Source organism: Athene cunicularia (assembly GCF_003259725.1).
Source record: "Athene cunicularia isolate RWA chromosome 1 unlocalized genomic scaffold, athCun1 chr1_part2, whole genome shotgun sequence".
Lineage (NCBI taxonomy): Eukaryota > Metazoa > Chordata > Aves > Strigiformes > Strigidae > Athene > Athene cunicularia.
In genome coordinates, this window is record NW_020799092.1 from 78,556,905 (window position 1) to 78,578,338 (window position 21,434).

Consider the following 21,434-nt stretch of genomic DNA (forward strand, 5'->3'; position numbering starts at 1 on the left):
TTATTTTATTTTAACGTTGTTCCAGAACACCAGCAACTAGACAAACACTGCTGGCCACGAAGCAATCCCCCTGCACATTACATTTTGCAATTGCTGCAGGGTATCAAACAGTAGGATAGAGCAGACTTGCAAACAAATAGGTTAAGTTATATACTGCGGTACCTGATCAGCGTTTTGAGACTGGTGCAATTTTTGTAAACACAGTTTTGCATCTAAACCTGGCTGTGTGACAGGGAAGACTTGTCTTCTGGTAGCTTCCCTTTTTAAAAAGGCCAAGAGCTGTGAGTAAAGAGGAAAAAAAAGAAACCCATTACACATGCTTCTCTTTTCCTCATACATATGTATATTTTACAGTCCAATGTTTCTGTTGTCATGAAGCATTTTTCTTCCTTCTTTCCCTGTTGCTGTAGGAAAGATCCAACAAGGAACAGGACCCAGTCCTGGGTACACCAGCAGCAGTACTCACGTCTGAAAAGCCCGTCATGAGATCCAAGCACTTGGCAGCTCTGTCTTTTCTCGCTATATGGTGCAAAAAGAGAAAATTACTACAGCTTGAAACCCTCTTACCTTTCAATGGAAATAATTAAAACTTTAATAATCTCCTTCAGCTGTTTGTGTGTGATCACTTTGTATTACTCTGGAATCGATTCTTACCTTAAGATTAGTTTTTGTGCTAACAAGTTTCCTTTAACTGTAAAGCAGTCTAGACATTTAGATCTGACCTTGACAAGCCCAGTACAAGCAGCTAAACTCCAAATAGATCGATTTGCTCGTTCAAAGATGTTGCACAAGAAATCATTTAAGCAACAGTCTGTATGGCAGCTACTTAAGCAGTGGATGTACTTAAAACACGCTGATTACTTGTAAGCCACGCTTCCAGAGCGCAGTGCTTCATTCTGTATAGCTTTTAACCTTGACAAGCACGTGTCCACTCTCCCAAAAATACGTATGTGGGCAGGTGTCAGCTCTCCGCATCATACTGCAAAAAATATGCTACTAGCCATTCTACATTTTCAGTATTTTAATCTTTTTTTTTCCTTGTATTTATTTAAAGGCTAACCTTTTGTACTCAACACAGTACTACCCACTTCTGAGAGTTTCATCTAAAAAAGGTAAGTCATGAGGGTGCATTTCACAAAGGGATGAAGTGAAAGACTAGAAAGAGGCCACATACTTTTTATATAGTCTTTTTTGGCTTGTGATTATCTGACCCCTTTTTAGTTAAACAGGAAAAAAAAAAAAGTAACGGGAGCACATACCAATGAAAAGACAGAGGAAGGGGAGAAAAGAAAGATAAATTCATTGTCAACAACCAGGCACAACTTTAGAAATACCTCCGAATACGCAAAAGCTGCTCCAGTTGTTTACAGTCTGTAGTTATTTTTTATTTTCCTTGTGCAAAACAGCAGGGAAGGGAAGGATATTGCTATTTTCACCAGCGTATCTAGGAAAACATTCTCTGCTACAGGGATGCCTCGCTGCAGGTTGGTCTGTATTATTAACTCCCCAAAAAACGGATGTAGTATGACAAGCTGGTTCAAGGATGATTTTCAGAAATTATCTTCATGGATAATGAGATCCTGCTGCAACCGGGGACACAACCCACACTGACTCTCCGTCTCTGGGCAGTTTTGTTTCTCTGAAGAGCTGAATTTTCAGAGAAAACTTCTTAGATACTATACCGTCTTTGGGAAGATGACTCAAGTTTTGTGGCTTACACTGTTAACAGTATAAGAGGAGAAGGCAAAAAACTCTCAGGCTGGCAATGAAATCTTTCACAAGATCTCACTTTCAGCATGTCCGGAGTGCAGTAATTGGAGATTGCCTTCCTGCCGCCGACTTTTATTTCTTCATACCTCACGGACAGACCATTAAACCAACAGGGTGTTTGGCGTTGTTTTTTGTTTTTTTTTTTTTTTTTCCAGTCCACATTGATTATTCTGATTGGGAAAACCATCTCCCTTCATCTTCACTCTCAGCACTATGACTTTCCAAGCCATTCCAAGTACCATCTTTACACAGATGACCTAAATCAAGACCTCCTGTCACATATTTTACATACTCTATCTACTAGAGACCGTATTTTCTCCTAGGAAGTCTCCACCTATATAAAAGCACCTAACACCTCTAGAGTTTAAGCACGTAGTATTTCTGCATTCAGCAACTCTGTTCACTAAAATAACACACTTTACTCTTTTCAGTCCTAGATAATACCATTAAAGATTCTCTTTGGAGCCTCTTGTATAAAATTCACAAGGAGCAATTCCCCAATCACTATAACCGATTTCAAATGGTGCTAGAAAATATTATTGACTCTGAACACCAAAAGAAATCAGTCATCCTCTAAAGGGGTTACTGAGATCTGCAAGGATAAAGAGTTAAGTGCTGGACAGTATTTTACATTGTAGGATCCCCAAATACTTGGTAGGTGTTAATGGATAACCTCTGTGGTATTATTCACTAAAAATGTTATAAACATTATTAGAATGCCTGTGAGAAGACAATGATTTGGTGAAAACTATCAAAATCAATCATTAGCTACACAGATCTTTTAATACAATAAAGCCCATCTTAAACCACTTGAAATTCTCCAAATTTCAGTAGCCTTGGCCTAGCATTGGTGGTCCAATTCTCACATAAGCTAATGCTGGCCATATTCATTAGCTACACCTAGCCTACCAGGCTATCAGCTTGCAGCCTGTCCACTGGAAAGTGAAGCCACACAAAATAAATAAGCATATTCAGATCTGCCAAGCATGCCACAATGAAAAAGCAAACACACAGCAGGGATGTAAACAGCATCTAGAACTCCCAGTGCTTACAGTTAAAATGATCTGCTCTAAATCGTATCGTGTGTCTTGTACGATGCATGGGCAAAGTATTTACAAGGGTGGTAAAGAACTAACAAAAATGTATCTACGTAAGGCTGAAACAGGCTTCGAGTTGAGAAGAATGCAGCAAATTTTCTTCCGTATTCCTCACCATGTTGTACAAACTAGTTGTTTGTACTAGATTTACTAGTCGGTGCGTTAACGCCTTCCACATTGTGTTGCAATTCTGCGTTACGCTTTTTTCTGCATTGTTCATGTCTCGTAAGCCCTTCTCTGCTTCCAAAGTTCTGCTTCAGCACCTACGAAGACTATAAACATGCTGTTGCTCAGCAGTGTTACAGCAGAGTTTCTGCCTTTGAAACTGCACATTACACTGCTCTCCCAAGGGGCATCTGGGCCATGACTCTGCAGTCCCAGCCTACCGAGGGACTTCGTTTGGTGGTGGAGCCAACTGTAACAGCAGGAGCACGCAAAGATCTCAACCTTCTTTTCTTTTCCACCGACGTTTCCAAGGATCTGTTTCACTGATGAAGGCAGGCATTCTTCCTCCAAGAACACTGATTTCAAATGGTGCTAGACAATGAATAGTTAAATCTAAACCACCATATGAAACCAGCTTCCTGAGGGAGCTTATTTCTAGCTGGGATGATAGTCCTGTAACAATAAACTGGAAGTGCCACAAAAGAATACCTATCCATCTTGGATTTTTATCATTATTTTTCCTATTAAATAGCTGATGCTTTTTTTTCTTGTTCTTACCCTAGATTTTGGATTGAGTCACCAAATGTTCATTTCTGTTTTCTATTATAGTGCTACCAACAGAAAGAGAATTGCTTGCAGCAGTGTCTCTCTGAAGAATTTTGTTAGTCAAGCTTGAAAAACATGTACAAGGGTTTAACCAGGAAAGAAGGACCTTCATCCCACTTTTGTTACTGTCTTCTATTAACACACTGTCTCTGCTGAGGTCTGCCCACAGCACAACCACCGCCGAACAAATCAGTAAGGGAAGCACTGCTGCAAACTCCCTCTAGTGATGGCAAAACATGTGAAAGGTCTCCTGCAAGATGCTAATGCATTTTATTTTTAACAGCAGCAACAGAAGTATCGGTGTGTGACAGAAGCTATATATTAATGCCTAGATGAATATTCATTCAAAAGGTCACGCGGATAGTCTGAAAACCAGCCCACCTGTCTGCTAGCTCTCGCTGAGGTGGTATTTGCAACATTAGGAAAAAAAAAAAGAGTGTGCCCAAATAACGTTGAGGATTGCATTAATTATGGACTATTCAGATCTGGCAACTTACCACCTGGTCCCAGCACTACTTCTAAGAAGTCTGACACAGGGTTTTTTCCTGGAAGTCTGCTACTGAAGCGTGTTTTAGACAATTTACTCCTTTCAAACAGATGTATTTTTTTATAACCTGTCTGCAACTTCTCATCTCAGCTGGCAGAACAAACATACCCGAAATCACATCTGCAGAATCATATCAAGCAAGTTTTGAGTGTTTGCACAGACTACACGGCTCCAGCCACGCTCGTGGTGATACGTTCTGGGAAGTACTCGATAGGTACATCACAGCCTCTCAGCAAGGAACAAATTACCCGAAGCAGCAACAGGCACAGTGTGTTTTGATGGCAGGGCAGAGGGGAGGCACAATGAGACAGCATGCCCGGTGCGGGTGTAAAACAACATAATTTTAAGGAAAACAACCGAACGGAGTAGGCTGGGCCTCTGAAAGTGGGCAGCTGCTTCAGTTACTGGAAGAGCTATAACCATGCCAGGCCACATCAGCCTTGGATTTATTATGCAGCTTTTCTGTCCAGAAAATGTCTGTGTGGAGCAGAGCAGTCAGGAAGCAGCTTGGCCAGGAGCTGCAGGACTGAGCTGTGCTCGTGCCCACCTCCCCGGGCTCTGCCCCGAGCGCACAGATGTCTGGGATTCTTCCATGCAGGCACAGGAAACATTAATGCTTTAGCATGGTTAAATTAAAGCAGCTTCAAAGTGCGGGCAGGACCGAACCATTTCCTCGAGCCATGCAAATAGCTCAAACTTTGCCTTGCTGTAGTGTATTCGAGAAGAGTGAAGCATCTGACTTTCTCCCTCTTATAGTTTAGTATAGCCGGTGTACAATGTACATGCCTCTGCAAGTCCTGTGAAAGCTGATTTTAGTTGATTAAAACCATCATCCAAGATGAACCCATCTGTGGTCTCTGAGGACAGCCAAATAGTCTCAAACTCCTCTTCAGGGGGGCAGGAAACCATGTAAAAAAACCTAACTAATTACATCTGTTTCTAAGGTTTCATCACCTCCAGAGATGCATCTCTCTCTTCAGTTACCACAATCGACAACAAAAACAAGAAGCTTAGACTAGAAACCTAACTTCTAGATGGCTGAAAATAGAGAGAAATCTCAAATTAGTGTGGACAGTTCCCACAAGGGTATCTGTCAACAGCAGAACTAACACACTCCTCTCCAAGAAAATTCTCATGAGAAAGTCCAAGAAACCTGACATCCATCTGTGAAAGGAGGAAAACAACGACACTTCACAACCATTATCTTCCCTGGACAAGGCAAGGCTAAATTGTGCTATGGTATCTCTCTCCCATCGTTTTCCCTCTGCAGTTTCATTTGTGACGTGCATGGGATTTGAAGCTGAGGTCCACTTGCGTGGCCCTGTCTTTACCACTAGCCCTAGAATGGGTGCAGACCACAGCATCTCCATCTGACCATCCAGACAGCAAATTCTTCCACTTATTATCATTTGCACTTTTGAAGAAAGCATCTTTCAAAACTTGTAATAACTCTGCATGTGTCTAGAACACAGATAATGAGAAACACTCTCGCATTAGGGCTGTAAACTGTCATTTCTAAATTGGAAAAACAAATGAACTGCAGATAGAGAGCTATTGGTACTTCTCTAAGATGCCTCCTTCTAATTAGGTCCTGTAAGTTTTAAAACATTTTCAGGACTGTTCTGTCCTTCCTAGATTTAATGATGAGAAAAGCTGAGAGCAATTTTCTCATTTAACTGGAAAGGAAGAAGAGGAACAGAGGAGATAATGCCCTTACATTTATGTATCTACTTAGCAGAAAAGCAAGAGCCTGGGAAATAGAGCAAACCCAGAAACAGATAAAAATTTTAGATTGGAAGAGTTCCCGATTACATTTTTGTTCCTGTAGTCACAAACCAACACTGTTATGTAATCTTCCAGAGAAAATGATGTATCATTGACTTAAGCCCTGATCTTAAATACTTCGGAATTCACGTGACTTACTTGACATTGATGGGATTACTTACATGAGTAAAGTTTTGTCTGTGATTAAACCACTGCAAGATTAGAGTTTATAATGGCTTTGTTTTGCTGTTGAATAATTCTTGTGGTTTAGCTGCATTCAAACACCTATTCAGGTAACCCTCTTCTTCCAGGGATGAATTCCTGCTGTTAAGCACTTGGAACAGTATGTGAACCACGATCCCATCTTTGACTGCAAATGACCATTGTGGGCTCTTTATCACATTAATCAGGGCTAATCAGAGCGAACATCTATTGGGAGCAACTTGGAAAGACTTCCAACTGGACTAATGATGCTGTACAGGAAATTCATAAAAAAATAGGTCTTAGTGTTTCCTTCCCATGATCTGCCATAACAGAAGCGGTGTAAATGGATTTTGTAAGAGCTTTACTTATGACAGTTTTACGATCCTTCTATGACAGGCTGAAAGACCGAGTCAGCCTGTAATTTGCAGACAATAGCCTGCGAGTACGTTAACGTCTGACAAACTGCTCAACTTATTGTAACTTTCCAAATTCCTTTTTTTTTTTTTTTTTTTTGGTCATTTTCAAGTTGAACTTAAACCACAGCTATTGGGGAAAAGCTGCTTCATCTTTTATTTTTCTGCACCATCAATCCCCCAGCGTTTTCACCACCAGCTTAATGAATTCCAACTATCAAGAGAGCTCATCTGCTATGTAATTTGTCTTTTTTTGTTCCCTTCACTAAACAAGCAGGAAAAATGTTTTTAATTTGCAAGGCTGAATAAATACCTACTGTGTTTGCCAAGACTTTATTGACATTCATGGCTGTCCACAAAGCTGACTGACTTCTCACAGAGACGGTTTATCTGAAGAAAAAACAAACCTGCCCAAGCAAGATGTTAATCTTTTTTAAGAAAATAAAAATAAAATGAAAAGCAACACAAAATAATACTGTGGCTAGTGAAACCCCTTCATCCAGGATAGGGTCCCAGAGTAGATTTTTGTTGACAGCAAGATCTTTTAACACTGGGACACCCTCCAGTGCTCACTGCTGCTTCTGACGCTGCAATTCATGTCACCTTCAGCTCTACCTGTACAACTGCCCACGGGCCATGCTGTAACAAGTTCATTCAAACGATTCTAATTCAAATTTTAGAAAAGTGGTTTTTTTCTTGACTGAGGTATTTTCAGTCATCTGGTTTTCCACACGGTCAAGAAAGAGATGGCACCGCATTGCTGCTGAGCTGGAAATGAATGGCTGGGAGTAGGCAGAAATTTATTAAGCTGGCACTAGAAAAAGACACGAACTGTGGAATTACACCCTGGATAGCATCAAATCCCATCTCCCTTGCTCAGCTGGTCATGAGGAGTTGAGATGAGTTTCTGCCTGCAATGAAACACAGTTCTTGAACTTTCACAAGAAAAATCAATACACCAAACTTTGAGATTCTTACTCATGTTTTACTAGGTTTTTATAAAAGGTCTAACTTTCCCCGTAGGCCTGCTGTCTGAATTTTTCCATTTAAATCTCTCTCGCTGAACAGTTTTGTTATCTTAAAATTGGCAACGTGCAAGAAACAACCAAAGCCTCCACAGCTGGAATTTAATATGATCAGGTGGTCTGCAGTGGCTTGACATAAACAGGTAAGAAGAAAAACCGTCTGGGTCATTTGGGAGGAAATTAATGACATGACAAACCATTACTGTCAAAATTTCCTACGCTGATGACAGTACTTCGCATACCTCGCTTTCCTTCCTGTGCTTTGTTTAGCTGTACTGAAAAGAGCTACCAAGTGATCTGGGGAACATTCCTCTGGAACAAGAGAACAGCCCTCAAATAGAGACCGGTATTTCCCACTAGTGAAAAGTCCAATTTCTCTGTTAGGCATGCACAGTACATGTATCTTTTTAATTTCAGAAGCTTTTCAAAGCTTCTAACAGGGAAGGTCAGATGGCTACAAGGTATTTACAATACCAGCTGATACCAAGGAGGGACACAGATGTGCTATACCTCAGAAAAAACAGCCTCCACCATGCACAATTTTCTGTGTATTTCTCGAACAATTCATTATTGACATGTTTGTCCTCAGAATCTGGAAGACAAAAATACCAGAAGCTGTTTGAATTAGTCCCCTCTTTTGTGTTGTTCCTTCAAAGAGAGAAATTAAAATGCAACTTCATAATCACTTCTTCTCTTCCTCCAGCCTTTTATACAGGCTTTTAGCCAAGTTACAGCTCCTCACAATCTGAACTTACGTGAGTGCATTTACAGTCAAAACAGGCAATCAAGGTTTATCACTAACCCCATCACTAGAATACAGATATGCTCCCTATGGAAGGAGTCCTTTCCAATTACAGCTTCAAAATTCATCGAAAGAAACTGCCATCTCTGTTTCATACAGAAGTGTATGTGCAGACACTCTTTGTAAGACACTTCCAAATCGGTCTGCAAGCCTCCTGGCAGACTACCTTGAGGTGCAGCCCACCTACACACAAACTCCATGGCAGTGGTGGGCCCCCATGTCACGGGGAACTAATTCTGTGTGGAGGAAGGATCTGTAAATAGAAGGTGCCAGAGAATCACCTACTGCGTAGAGCAGTATCCTTGACGTACAAGTTGTCTCAGATTTACTCTGAACTCTTGTTTTGAAACCTCTTCAGGCTGGTTTGGGGGATTATTAGGCAACAGAAATCCTAAAAATACAAAAGCAGGCTTATCGAGCTGGGGGAAAAACAGCAAGATGTTTCTGTGACAAAGGCTTCAGTATGTGAATTATGCATTACCAAAAAACTGACTTCAGTTTGTATGAGAGGAGGGAGATTTCTGTGCATCCAAATTCAAGCACAACAGGCACAAGCTGCACTGCAGGAAATTATATGCAGTCCTGTACAAACATTATCAATTTGAGTATCTCACTCTGCTTTTAACCCAAGTATTATATTGTGATATTCCTGAGAATCGGAGGTGGAAACCAGCAAAATAACCTGCTACCTCCTTGAAATCAGTCATGATCGAATTCAGAAAGGGCTACTGAAACCAGAAGGAAGCAGGAATAGTCTGGCTTCAGCCTCGCCTCTCTATTTCTGTCCATGTTCCCACCCTGTGCCCATCACCATAGCAGCTGACTGCTCTTCTGTCAAACAGCAATCTTGGGGGCAACAGAAGCAAGAATACACTTCCCCCCCACCCCCCCCAAGGGGATCACAATTTTCTGGATAAAAGCACCAAATGTTATACTTTAGAAATGATACAGGACAACCACAATGAACAATTCCCTGTTGTTTTCTAAGGTATGTTAACAAAGGTATGTTAATGAAGCAGCCACCCACAACAAAACTCACTGTTGCTTGTCCATGACTTTACATTATAAAAACTTTTTTTTCTGCTGTCTTACATATGCAAGAGTATCTCACCGGGATCTGAGAGAAAACTGATGATTAGGAGAAAAAAATAATTTTTTTTTTCTTCAGCCTAAAATATTTCTTCTGACTTAAAGCTTTCGGATTCTGAAGAGCAATGAGCATAATTTTTAGAAACCACCCTGGCAACGTAGCTGTTACATAAGTTTCAATGCTAATCCCAACGCTGAACAGAAATGCCCCTGTCATGAAGCACTCAAAAACTACACCTACTGTTTATATTCTTGTGCCATGCATTGTATCGCATCCACTTATGCCTCTACAAAGTGAGCTCTTAAAACCAGGCGCCCGTAACTCTTTTGCCCCTCTGCTTATCTTCAGCCCTGGATTCATTCACTACCCAAATAACCATGCTAGTTTGTCTGTTAAAGGATGAAACGTGACCTGGAAAGAACTGCTGTTATGTATCTTTTAAAAATAACAATAAACGCAACATGAGAATGTTTATTCATCTATATTTTTTTTCCTGGTACAAACTCAAACTCTGACTACTTTGAAAGACTGCACAATTATTGAAGAGGAAGTGAAATTAAAATCATCACACAGAAAGAAAGAGAGCAATTAGGAGGGATAGAAAATTCAATCAGACCGCTACAAGTGATTGTTTTTAATCCCAACTGAATTCCCACGCCTGACAAACAGACTGCAGAGAATCTTTTAGCTGAAGACAAATGTTCTTTACTCCTCCCATCATGTATGACACTGCAAAAAAACACCCAAACCCAAGCCAAAAATATTTTCAGAGCAAAACAAACCACCTTTGAACCCTTCTTGGTTATGCTGAAGAAGCAAGGAATCAGAAATGAAATTTTTGAAGATATCCACTTCCGATAAGCTGGTGCTGCACAGAGACAAACATAGTATGTACCAGATATATTTACACTACGTATTTCACAACAGGAAACATAACCATTGCAGAGAGCTTATTCCATCAATTTACTGGAAACAGAAATTATTTACCTTTCAGTTTGAGCATATTTATAAATAGATTTTCCCTCAAACAACATGTTCTTCCTTTGGAATATGCAAGGCGCTCTCACAAGATCAGCACCTGGAATTGATAAAATGGTTTATTTAAATGCATGTTTGCATAGCTTCTCTCTTACAAAAGCAGAAGGTCACACAGCTACAGCACATTTTTACCAGTTGGGTTCTGTTTCGGATCACCTCATTTTATTACAGAATGGAAGAGGAACAGAGCGGCCGACACTTGCCACCGCTGCGGGGTGGGGGGGCCACAGCAGCAGCTCCCCCAGAAGCTTCCAGGACCTCCAGTCCTCTCCAGGGACTGATCAGTGGCCTGTAAATTGTGCTGGCGGAGCCAGGAGATGAGAGGGATCTTCACTGGATCATCTGGATCAACCAGCGAAGCATCTGGCAGTGCTGGAGTTGATTACATCCACCCGACCACTCACAGCTTTGAATATTTACTGATCCTTACTCCTGAAGCCCTTTTACTGCTCAGTTCATGTATCTGACTACTGTTACAGAACATATCATCACCAGGATAAAAAAGACATTGTGCTTCAGTCATAAACACTGATTCTGGCACATGCCATGAAAATTACTTAGAGGACCACAGCATAATGCTTCATATATTAAACACAAACAAGCAAGAGCTAGGGAAAAGCGGCTGCTGGATTTTGAAAATAATTTTGTTTTACAGAGTAGTTTCTGCTTTCATCTACTACAGCAATTGATTAGTTGCCTTAGAAAAATATGTCCCTATCTATCAGAAAAACGTAACATACATATATCCATTTTGCTGCAACTTACTTGTGATTTTATTAGTCTCCTCCCTGTAACTGGCTTCATCTTTTGAAGCTGTAAATGAGGTCAGCATCTCAGAATTTGAGCATTAAACCAAGGAAGGCTGCAGTTCTGTTTCTAGTCGGATTTTCTTCAGGCCCTGAGAAACTCAGCCTGTGTAGATTTTGAAGCTATGTAGATACCTTCCCAGCTATTTCCAAGGGAGGCATATTAAAGCTACTGCAGCAGGGCAGAGTCCCTGTCAGGGACCAAGACACACCGATATAGGAGCATCATGTGAAACAGAATAAAAGGAGTTTGGTTTCCAGTTTACTGCCTGAGGTAAGAAAGAGTGAAAAGACACAAAAAAAAGATGGAAGCCTGAGAAATAATGAGACACTAAAACCTGATATAAAGGTAGATAAAAACCTTGATGGCCTATCTTAAGTATCATAGGAAGGTATAGCTTTAAAATAGAGGCCTAAATAAAAATGTATTTTTGTGGCATTCACAGAGGGATGGCATGGGAGAAAGCTCCTTTCTCTTGAAACTGTACTGAGCTGCAGCTGACTGCTATAAATTCTCATGTGCCCAAGTCAGGCAAACATCTCACAAGAGAAATAAAATGACGTGGAGAGGTGCAGATCTGGAACTTGACTGCACGGAGACAACAGTCAAATACATATTTGCAGAGGAAATCTGGGAACGTCACTGTGTACTTTAAGAATATAATTAAGAAGGATCACAAAAAAAGCCAGAATTATAGACCACCCTGTCAGGATGGAATCTCGAGCTGGACAACATGCTTAATGGCTTTTTTGAAGTTTGACCAGTGAAAAAAGGTAAGGATAAAGAATTAGTGCTAATATATAACTATAACTAGAAACTTCAAAGTTTCAAATTAATTAAGGAGGCAGATGTCTGGAGGTGGTGCAGGAATCACAGAGGAGAACCCCAAATTGAAAAAGGCTGCTGTAACTTTCTACTTCTAAAAGTGTGGCCATTACGAGACTAAGGAAAACTAAAATTTTGACCATGAAGCCCTAGTGATTTTGTGAAGAGAGTTAGCTCTTTATTCTGCCAGCATTCGAGATCTCCTATTTGTAACAGACACGATTAAATTAATTCATCAAGTAGTAAATGAGTTCAGTTAGTTCACGGCGTGTAATTAATTTATTCTACTCATAACTGGCACATCCTAATGTTGCTTTGTAATATTTTGCAAATTCAATTTAATTTATTAGACATGATGAGAAAAGGGGAACTTGAAGGCAGGAAACAAAATTGTAACAAAGACAGATGCAAAACTGGCTGAGATAATGCATAACATAAATAGCAGTAAGCATCTGCCAGCAAGGCCCGTTCCCTGCCCAGCACTGCTGACCATTCCGCATTAACTGCTCCGTGGTTAAAACAGGTCTGAGGTGACGGGTGCAGGAATGCTGCAGCTGCCAGCCCGTGGGCATGTCCCCACAGCCAATTCCCTGCAGTTGGACTGAGTTTGCATTTGGTACTCTCCTCCTTTCAATCCCTTGCAAATAGTTTAATCAAGAGACTCTTTTTTCACGGAACTACTTTGAATTTCTTTGCGGTTTTAATACTGGCCAAAGAAATTCACTCGAGATTATCCCTAAAATTGTCTACTGTAGCAACTGTGGAGGTTAAGAGGATAAAATGGTCACAGTGATGACCAGGTAATTAAGTATGTGCTATGTAACGCCAGCTGCAGAGGTCCTGACAAAGTAAGGTTTCAGAAAAAAAAGTCTTTAAAAGTAAAACCCGTTAAGTCATTTGAACACAGTATGTACATACATCTCCACACCACGGTCCAAGGGTGAAGCAGGAGCCAGCAGAAGAGCTCTGAATGGGTGTGGGACGGTGGTGTCAGGCAGCACGTGCAGAAGCGCACACGCACGGGTGTGAAGATGGGAGCAGCACCCCGTTACATAGGATCTGCCACTCAGCAACGCTGATTCTTTTAACAGCTTCCTTTCAGCACAGAGAGAAAACAGTGAAGGACACACAGTTAGCCAAGAAGGGAAACCCGCTGAACCATGGTAACGTTAGTAGTCTACTACTAAGCCCTCGTTAACGGGGAAATTAAGTTAGGTTTCTATCAATAACAAACCCAAAAGATTTCTCTTATATCAGTCCAAAACACACGTGACTGGAACTTCGGGGAGCCCAGTCCCTCTGCTCAACGGGTGATGCAGCAGCAAGCAGTCAGACACTGCTGTCTCTGCAGACGGCTGCCCGACAAGTGCCCCTTGCCACGAGACTGGGAGGCTGCAGGCGTCAGCCACGTGGCCTGTCTCTGTTCTGCCTGAATTTTGGCAGAATTTAGGTGCCTGGAGTCTCAAGCGGTAAAACACTCTTCTCAGCAGCCGCCTGGGCATCAGCACATGCTGTAGTAGAGCCTGGTATTACCTGTGCACCACCGAAGGTGTCCTGCTTGGTGTGAGGGAACCTTGCTTCTCACTTAGACTCTGCTGCAATCCATTTAGGCAAAAAGTGGCCTGAACCCCATGTAAGTCCCCTGAAAGAGCCCAAACCTCACCAAAATTCATGCCAACACCAGAGCTCTTTCCAGAAGAAGGCTGCACAGGAGGACTGATGCTCACTACCTCCACTGGAGTCCGGACACTGAAGCACCCACCCAGAAAGCAGGAAAAGTCCCTTTATACGTCTTCTTAGCCTTCAGCTCCACACTACCCTGGAAAACTGAAGCAGTAGAGATCCAACACGAGGCTGAACACCTCTGTGCAACCGTCACGCTGCTCCTGGTACCCAAACGGGCTTTTTCAGAGCTAATCTGAGCTTTGCTATGCTCGCTGCCATGTACTCATATCCTCAGAGTGACTGATGCCCAAATCCTGGCCTAACGCGTCACAAACAAGGTCCCTCTGAAGTGTCTCCCTCTATGCTAGTTATTGATTCCAAAATAATGATAATTACATCATGCCCATACCCCTACCATCTTCGTTAATATCAGAAGCATTCTCCCAGCCTTTTCAGTCTCATTCTGCCTCGTTCCCATCCTGCTGAAAACTGGTATCTACTCAGTGACCCAACACTTTTTCACAGGAGATGCAAGAAGCATTTCCTAATTGTGACCCAGACAGCGAGTTCCACACCCAAGGGCAAAAAATCCCGCACAAAGACATGAAGTAGGCATCTATGAGCTTATAAAAAATATTAAAAACCAGCTCAGTACAGGGTATGAGCATGCATGCAGAAGGGGACACAGCTAAACATCTCTTTGATGTGAAGCTTTAAAGACACAACCTCTCCTGTGCTACTTCTGTATTTCCATGGAAAACTGGTAATATTCTGGATTAAAGTTTCTGTATGGGGGGGAAAAAAATAATTAAAAGAATTTTGGAAGTACTTACAAGGAGAGTAACAGAGGGAGAGAAGACAAAATTGATTCAGACTACAGTACAGCACTGAAGTAACACAAGGAATGAATATGATTACATTTAAGATACTGTAATTTAAGACAAATCGTAGCAGAATTGCTAACAGTGGCTTGTTAATTCTATTACAAATCATTACAACAAACTTTAAGACTCCTTAAGGACTTCCCTTCTAACAGGCACTGCTTTATCTGCATTTAAAAAAAAAATAAAAATACAGTAACTTATGCTGTGAGAGATTAATTGTGTCAGGGGGGTTGGTGAGGAATATATTCACTTGCATTTCCAGACTGGAGCAGTCCTCTGTTTACTGTACTCTCTAAACCATCACACTGAAACAGAATTCATTCTGCTTTCAAGGGCCATAAAAGTTATATTAAGGTTTGCAGTTAAAATGAGGATAATGTGTATCCTGTATGGAGGTGACAAGATAGGCTAAAAAAGCTGAAATAACTGAAGTAAATATGCAAACGGCACTGTACAGACCTATAAACTAATGCAGACACAAAGCAGGAAGTCAGAAGTCTGACAGACATGGGAATACGGATTATGAAACTGTGAAAATTCATTTAAAGCTGTATAATTACGCCCACACAACAAATACTTCTTTTTCTTCTCCTTAAGCATATCTCCCTCATTTCAAGTGTCACTATTGCTAATACACTGCCTTGCACCACTGTCCGAGACCTTTCCTTAAATTTCACCTCTTTTGGAGGGGTCCAGTACCCCAGTCCCAAGTATTTGCAGATGTAAAGGAAAGGAGGGGAAGGATGTGCTACAATGTCCTAGTCAAAGGGATCTTTTTTCTTCCCAAACCCATAGTAGTGCATCCTAAAAGAGAGATGCTGAGCACGCCTGCTGCGTCACTTCTCTGCATCGCCGCCAGCTCCATCTGCTCTTTGAAACACCCCGTGGAAAAGATTTCCAACATACCCCGAGTCCTGCACAACTCCGCCTCTGACCCTTCCTGTTAGGAGACTCCTGAGCAATGGGCTTCATCTCATTAATTCAGTGGTTTTTAGGAAACTACTTTTTCCTGCCAGTTTTTAACCCAGAGGAATTTTCTAGATGTGCAGTGACAGTGCATGAGTAATAGCTCCCTCATTAAACTACCAGGGAGTCATAAAACAAAACAAATTGTTCAGCTTCCCAGTGTTTTTCCGATTTGCTTTCCCTTTCCAAGCCCTGTAGTGCTCACAAACATCCAAACTATCTAAGTGACGTCATTTATAGTCAGAATCCTTAAAGGAAACAACATGTCCTTTGCATGTTGCTCAATCCTCTGGTGTTCTTGCAGTCATTTATTTTTGCCCCAGGGTAGTTTCAGGTTGTTTTGTGGTCGTTTTTTTTTTTTTAAATCAAGAGCTGGTTGTGCCCACGTCAAATGCATGCCTCCGAAGTCCGCCATCAAAAAGCTCGTCTGGCACAAGAGAAGGAGCCACGCTACGCTTGCTGCTGCCTGGCAGTCCTCGGCATGTCTCTTGTCTTCGTGCCAAACGCTCTCCGTGCCCACGGCCGAAAAGCAGGGTGGTGCAGTGCGGGAAGACGGAGAGATGTGAAAGACGAGAACAAGCCCCGCTCTCCCACGGCACAGCTTTGCATCTGCTGCCGCAGTAGCCACGCTTGCTGCTCCTCCTGCGCTTGAAAAAATGGTCCTCTGTAGGGAAACAAGATTTTTCAGCCCAAACTTGGGAATCCGGGTTTGCTTTGTGTTTGCCACGGGGCAGGTTCGTGTCAAGAAATCACTCTACTTCTTTGAAACAAGAGGCGGGTAGTTGTGTTTCTGGAGTGCCTCTGATAGTGGCAGGTAACAGGTTCTTTATATCCCATTTTGAAATCTGGGAGTCAAACTACAAAACGTACAGTCCCAGGATTCAAGGAATACTTTGAAAGGCCACAACTTGTGCAGTAGTTTGTATACAGAGAATGAGAGACAAGACTCGGTCTCCTGCATTTCTATTCAGGATGAAGCAGCTTATACTCAGTGCTGATAAAGACATACCTCCTACCCAACGTGGTACCCACCATTTCAGAAACCAAATCATATAAATGCCTTCTTGTATCTACCTTCAGCGTGCAGAATACCTTGCACAGTAACTGAGATTTGGAGAATGTAAAGAGCAAAGGTGACAACAGTCCCACCTTTTCAAAAGCAGAAGGGGGGAAAAAAACCCCAACAAAGTAGAGCAAGACACCGACTTTAGGAGATGAACACGTTTGAGGAAAATTTGTATTTAACATTTGTTTTGGTAAGACTGCAGAAATGCTAACAAACTACCACAGTTTTCAGAATACTCATTTAAGGTACACTTGTAATCCCCACATTACAGACAGCAAAGGAAGGACTGAATCAAGTCAGTGTGGTGTGACCCGAGTCCAGTGTTTTTACTGAAAAATGTGGCTTACTTCAGGAAAACTTCCATTCCTTTTGCCTAAAAAAAATCTGGGAGCCACAGAATGAAAACCATTTCAGGCAGCCCAAACATCTCACATCACTGAGATTTTAATTCTGTCTTTTAATGAGCAGCAGAAAGCAAAGGAATGAGATAAACTGGAAGCTCCAGACCACAGCTCCCAATGTGTTTGGCAAAGTGGTGGGGAGACCCATTAAATGTACCAAGCTCACTGACCCTGAAGGTTTCTCCAGGACAGGGCTAGAGAACAAAACAGCTGAGTGCTGATTCCCTTGCTGAGGGAACTCCTAGCACGCCGCTCTCTGTCTATCTCCAAGTCACTGGTTTTGATACAGAGGAAGAATGAGCAGCTTTAAATACCTGAGACAGACTAAAAACGTAGAGCGAGTAAAGTCAGCAAGAGACTGCTTGAGCAAAAGTTGAGCAGAGAGCCCAGCCTAGAGCCTCGAGGATGTTCAAGAGCCTCATGCTAATGATTTCACCGTGAGTTAGGTATTCAAACACCTCTAAGGACACAGGTTGTCAGAATTTGCCTCTTTACATCGCTATGTAATTGGCAACAGAGGTGGGAACAACTTGCCAGCTTAACTTGTCACATCGCCCCTATGAAAGAGTGTGGAGGTATCGATGAGAAATGGGGATTTTCGCCAGGACTGAAATACATAGCAGACACTGTGGCAGATGGCACTGGATGAACTGAAATGGAATTGGAAAGTTCAGAGTATTTTAGAGAAGGTTCATTTAAGATGAAACAAGGTAACAGCTTAAGAAATCTAGAATAGTGAAGAGAGATGAAAAAGCACTCCTATTCATCCTTCTCCCAACGTACGGAGATGTTCAATGAACTAAAATGATTATGGAGTATTTAGGCATTTACACTACGGTCACAACTGAGTACTGACTGGTCCTGATACACTGGCACCTGCATAAACACGCACAAAGCCACTGCTGCCCTGCACAGTTTGCAGTCTGAGGGTGAGGGACTCACTCTGTATTTTTTGAAGTGCAAAGCACAGATGCAGTGTGGACCTCACAAGAATATGCCAAAGCCAGGACCTGCGAAGGGTTAAGAATTCCAACTCTTTGGATGCATAATGAGAACATCCAAGATGATCAGATCAGTTAGTATGAAAGAGTAGGAATAAGCTCCCAAATCTTTGCTAACTGTCCTCTATAAGGACTCCATCACCTCTCCCTGCAGTCTTTGGTAGCAGCTGATATTGGAGTCGTTACTGGATGAGACAGACCACAGGTCTGAGACTGCTGATTCCCTGCTCCCAAGATATAACTCAGCTCTGCAGCTCAACGTTTCAGAAATGTGCACGCTGCTGAAACTGAGTTTGGACAGCGTTTCCAAAGCGGCAGGGCCCGTCAGGCCAGCTGATAGCTCCTCATTAAAAAAAGCCACAAGAAACAAAGGAACAACCTCTTTTCCAGGTGGTGAATGGCAACAGCATGAGACTGACAACTGTCAGGATGAGGTCACCTCCGTCTCCCTTCAGAAATGAAGTTATCAAGCACGACTAACAATAATTAAAAACTCCTTTCACAAAGGGACACTATATTTTTATTATCTCTGCTGAAGCCTAATCAAAAGCATCACAATGGGCTTGTTGATTTTTTAATACCAATATACAATAGAAGACAGAAAGAAACTGGCAATTAAGAACAGAAACCCAATCTTCTTAGGTGCTGTAGCATTTTAGTTCAAAATATAAATTGTCCCCTACTTAGCCAGAAGCATAACTCACTATTTACTACTTAGCCACGGCAAAACATGACCAAAAATTCTAATTAAAAAAAAAAAAAAGCTTAATGGCTAAATAAATGTGTTCATGACACAAACTTAAACGGGAAATGTAAGCAATAAGCTGTAATCACACTCATGAAAAGTTATTGGCTTTGTGTCTAATGGTTTTCTTCTGCACAGGGTTCCTGCTGCATAAAATTACTGATTTTCTTTGTATTCCGATTTACTATTATAAATTCTGAGATGTTCACTGCAAGAATGTGAACTGATTTACATTTCAAACTATTTATTATTCGTATTTGTTTCACATTATGTGTAAGAGGAAAAAAAAAACAAACCCAACCAAACTGTTTTAATCACTAGAGATCCAGCAGCATCTGGATAGCATTTCAGCCCACCAAAAATAAATGTCTGGGTGAAGAGAATTGCTCTCTAGACTTCCGTGATAAATTGCACCTCCAGGAATTCCAACACCAGCTTGGACACTTATGTGAAGATTTAGCTGCCTAAACACAGCACCTATGCTTCCCTGTCATTTTTAGATGATGTAAAGTGTCCTGCCTGGCCCACATAACACTCCCATAAAACTCACGCTGTACCTGCCAGGTAGGGGTATGTCCCAGATCATTTTAGGTGTCTCAAAGGCACCAGACACCAACGTGCAGGCAACTGAATCCTATCCTGTGCACTTACAGACATGTACGTGCATGTATATGATGCTGCCTGGTCTTTGTATCAGAGCCATGCATTCTGCTGCACATTTACAGTGTAATAATGATTTAAAAAAAAAACTTTAAAACGTTTTTATTTTTATTGTGGACATTAAAAATCCCACTGCTCTTTATCAGGGAAGATACTTTGATATTGGTGTCTCTATGCATACACAGACACAACCGCCCCAATTGCCAGCAGAGCTTTAGGGTGCAGATTAAACCCTGGCAATTGGCTTTCACCCAGAAACTTGAGTGCTTAATTCACTTCTGAAGTGCGATTACTTTTAAAAGATTTACTGTTATAACCCCAAAGTGACCCTGCTGCTACGCAGTACACGCTACACACTCAAGTGCTGCCTACAGCGATCTGAGAAGAATTACATGGGTACACTGGTCCTCCTCTCCCGATAGAGTAAGCGAAATGATTTTCTTGAGATCCAGCAAATTTTAGGACAGAAGGGTAAGTCTATGGAACTGGAAATAAATGGGTTAAGCGGCAAGCATGCAGGAAGGGATGGGTGAGCCATGAAGCCCACCAGTGCCTGCCCAAGAAGCAGATGCCCGCCGGACAGAGGTGCCAGCCAGCATCTGAGAATAGCAGCAGGGCAGGCGGAAGGAAAGGAAACATAAGGTCTTAAGCAAGAGTTCAACCCCATTTGAAGACCTCAGCATTTAAAGTAAGGTTTTTCCATGAGCCTGAGCTCTGCAAATCCCCGCTGGTACCAAGGGGCAGCTCTGAAGGCTGAGGACCATGGACTGAGGATGTGGTGACACAAACAGATGATTCTATCACTGGTATTTCATATACATTTACAGCTGGGCTGAGTGTAAACAGGGAAGTCACATGGCATCCGCAGAGTCACGCAGTGACTTCCTCGGTGTCACACAGGCTTAGAACATCGCCTTTAACATCTATTAGCCCATACGGTGTCTGCAAAAACGGGAACCTTTAAGCAACTCCTCCTAACAATGCCCACCTCAGCCATCCTCCATGACTCAGGAATCCGTTTCTGGATGCTGGCGTGTATTTTTCGCTTCCTTTCCCTGCAGTGTATGTAACAGAAACGAATCTGAATGCTGACACAGTAAGTAGATTGATTGCAGTATTTTATTTTTTGGACTGAGTCCCAATTTTAGTCTGATCTGGTTCTCAGATAGGAGGCTGTACATTGTCACGTAGTTTGTAAAAGCAGTTGCTACACTGATTTGACTAGATATGCAAGGCTGTGCATCTGCATATCAGAAAGCCAGATCGTGCACGCTGCAGATGCATCAAATTTTCTCAGAATAATAAACTGGAGATTTACTGAAAACAATATGGAAATAATTTTATGGGCTTCTTCCAAACATTCAGATATAAATACAGGTCAAATTTGCAGAGAGCGTTCAAATTTGCATCGTCGTGTTTTAAAAGCAATTTGGGAAGAAAACGTTTTATAACAGTTCAGAGAACAAGCCTAGGAGACAGCAGATTTAGACTGTTTTCTCCTTCTACTACACCACTGACCATGGATCATGCCAGGCTCTGGGAAAAACTCAACTTTCAATCAGTTGCCCCAAATGACTTTTCCAAGCGCTCAGTATCCAAAAGGTGGTCACCACCAGCTGGAATTAAGCACAGAGGTGCTGTCTGCTGGCCAGCACTTTGATAATCTGGTCTTTTAAAGGCTGGTTACACAGCTAAAATGGAAATTTATTAATCAGTATGTATCAGCAAATATGAACAGCGTAAGGAAATATATCTGAAGTGCAGAAGCAGCTCAGAAGCCTGCTTTCCTACATACTGTAAAACCAGCGATTCATTGTCCCTTTTCCAAAGTATGGCTAGCACATAAAGCTGCTCTTATTCTTCCTTTTTTTTTTTTTTTTTTTTTTTTTTTTT

The 21,434-nt window shown here is 41.8% G+C and overlaps 1 long non-coding RNA gene across 2 annotated transcripts in view; it reads right to left on the bottom strand.

The window, feature by feature from the left end:
• Positions 1-312: 312 nt before the first annotated feature.
• Positions 313-21,434, bottom strand: part of LOC113491479 — a 65,957-nt gene continuing 44,835 nt past the window's right edge. For both annotated transcript variants that reach the window (XR_003400418.1, XR_003400417.1), the window contains exons 2-5: positions 10,471-10,561; positions 8,102-8,183; positions 6,884-7,477; positions 313-519 (exon numbers count right to left, since the gene is read on the bottom strand). This is a non-coding gene — a long non-coding RNA (uncharacterized LOC113491479). The remainder of the gene's footprint in view (positions 520-6,883; positions 7,478-8,101; positions 8,184-10,470; positions 10,562-21,434) is intronic.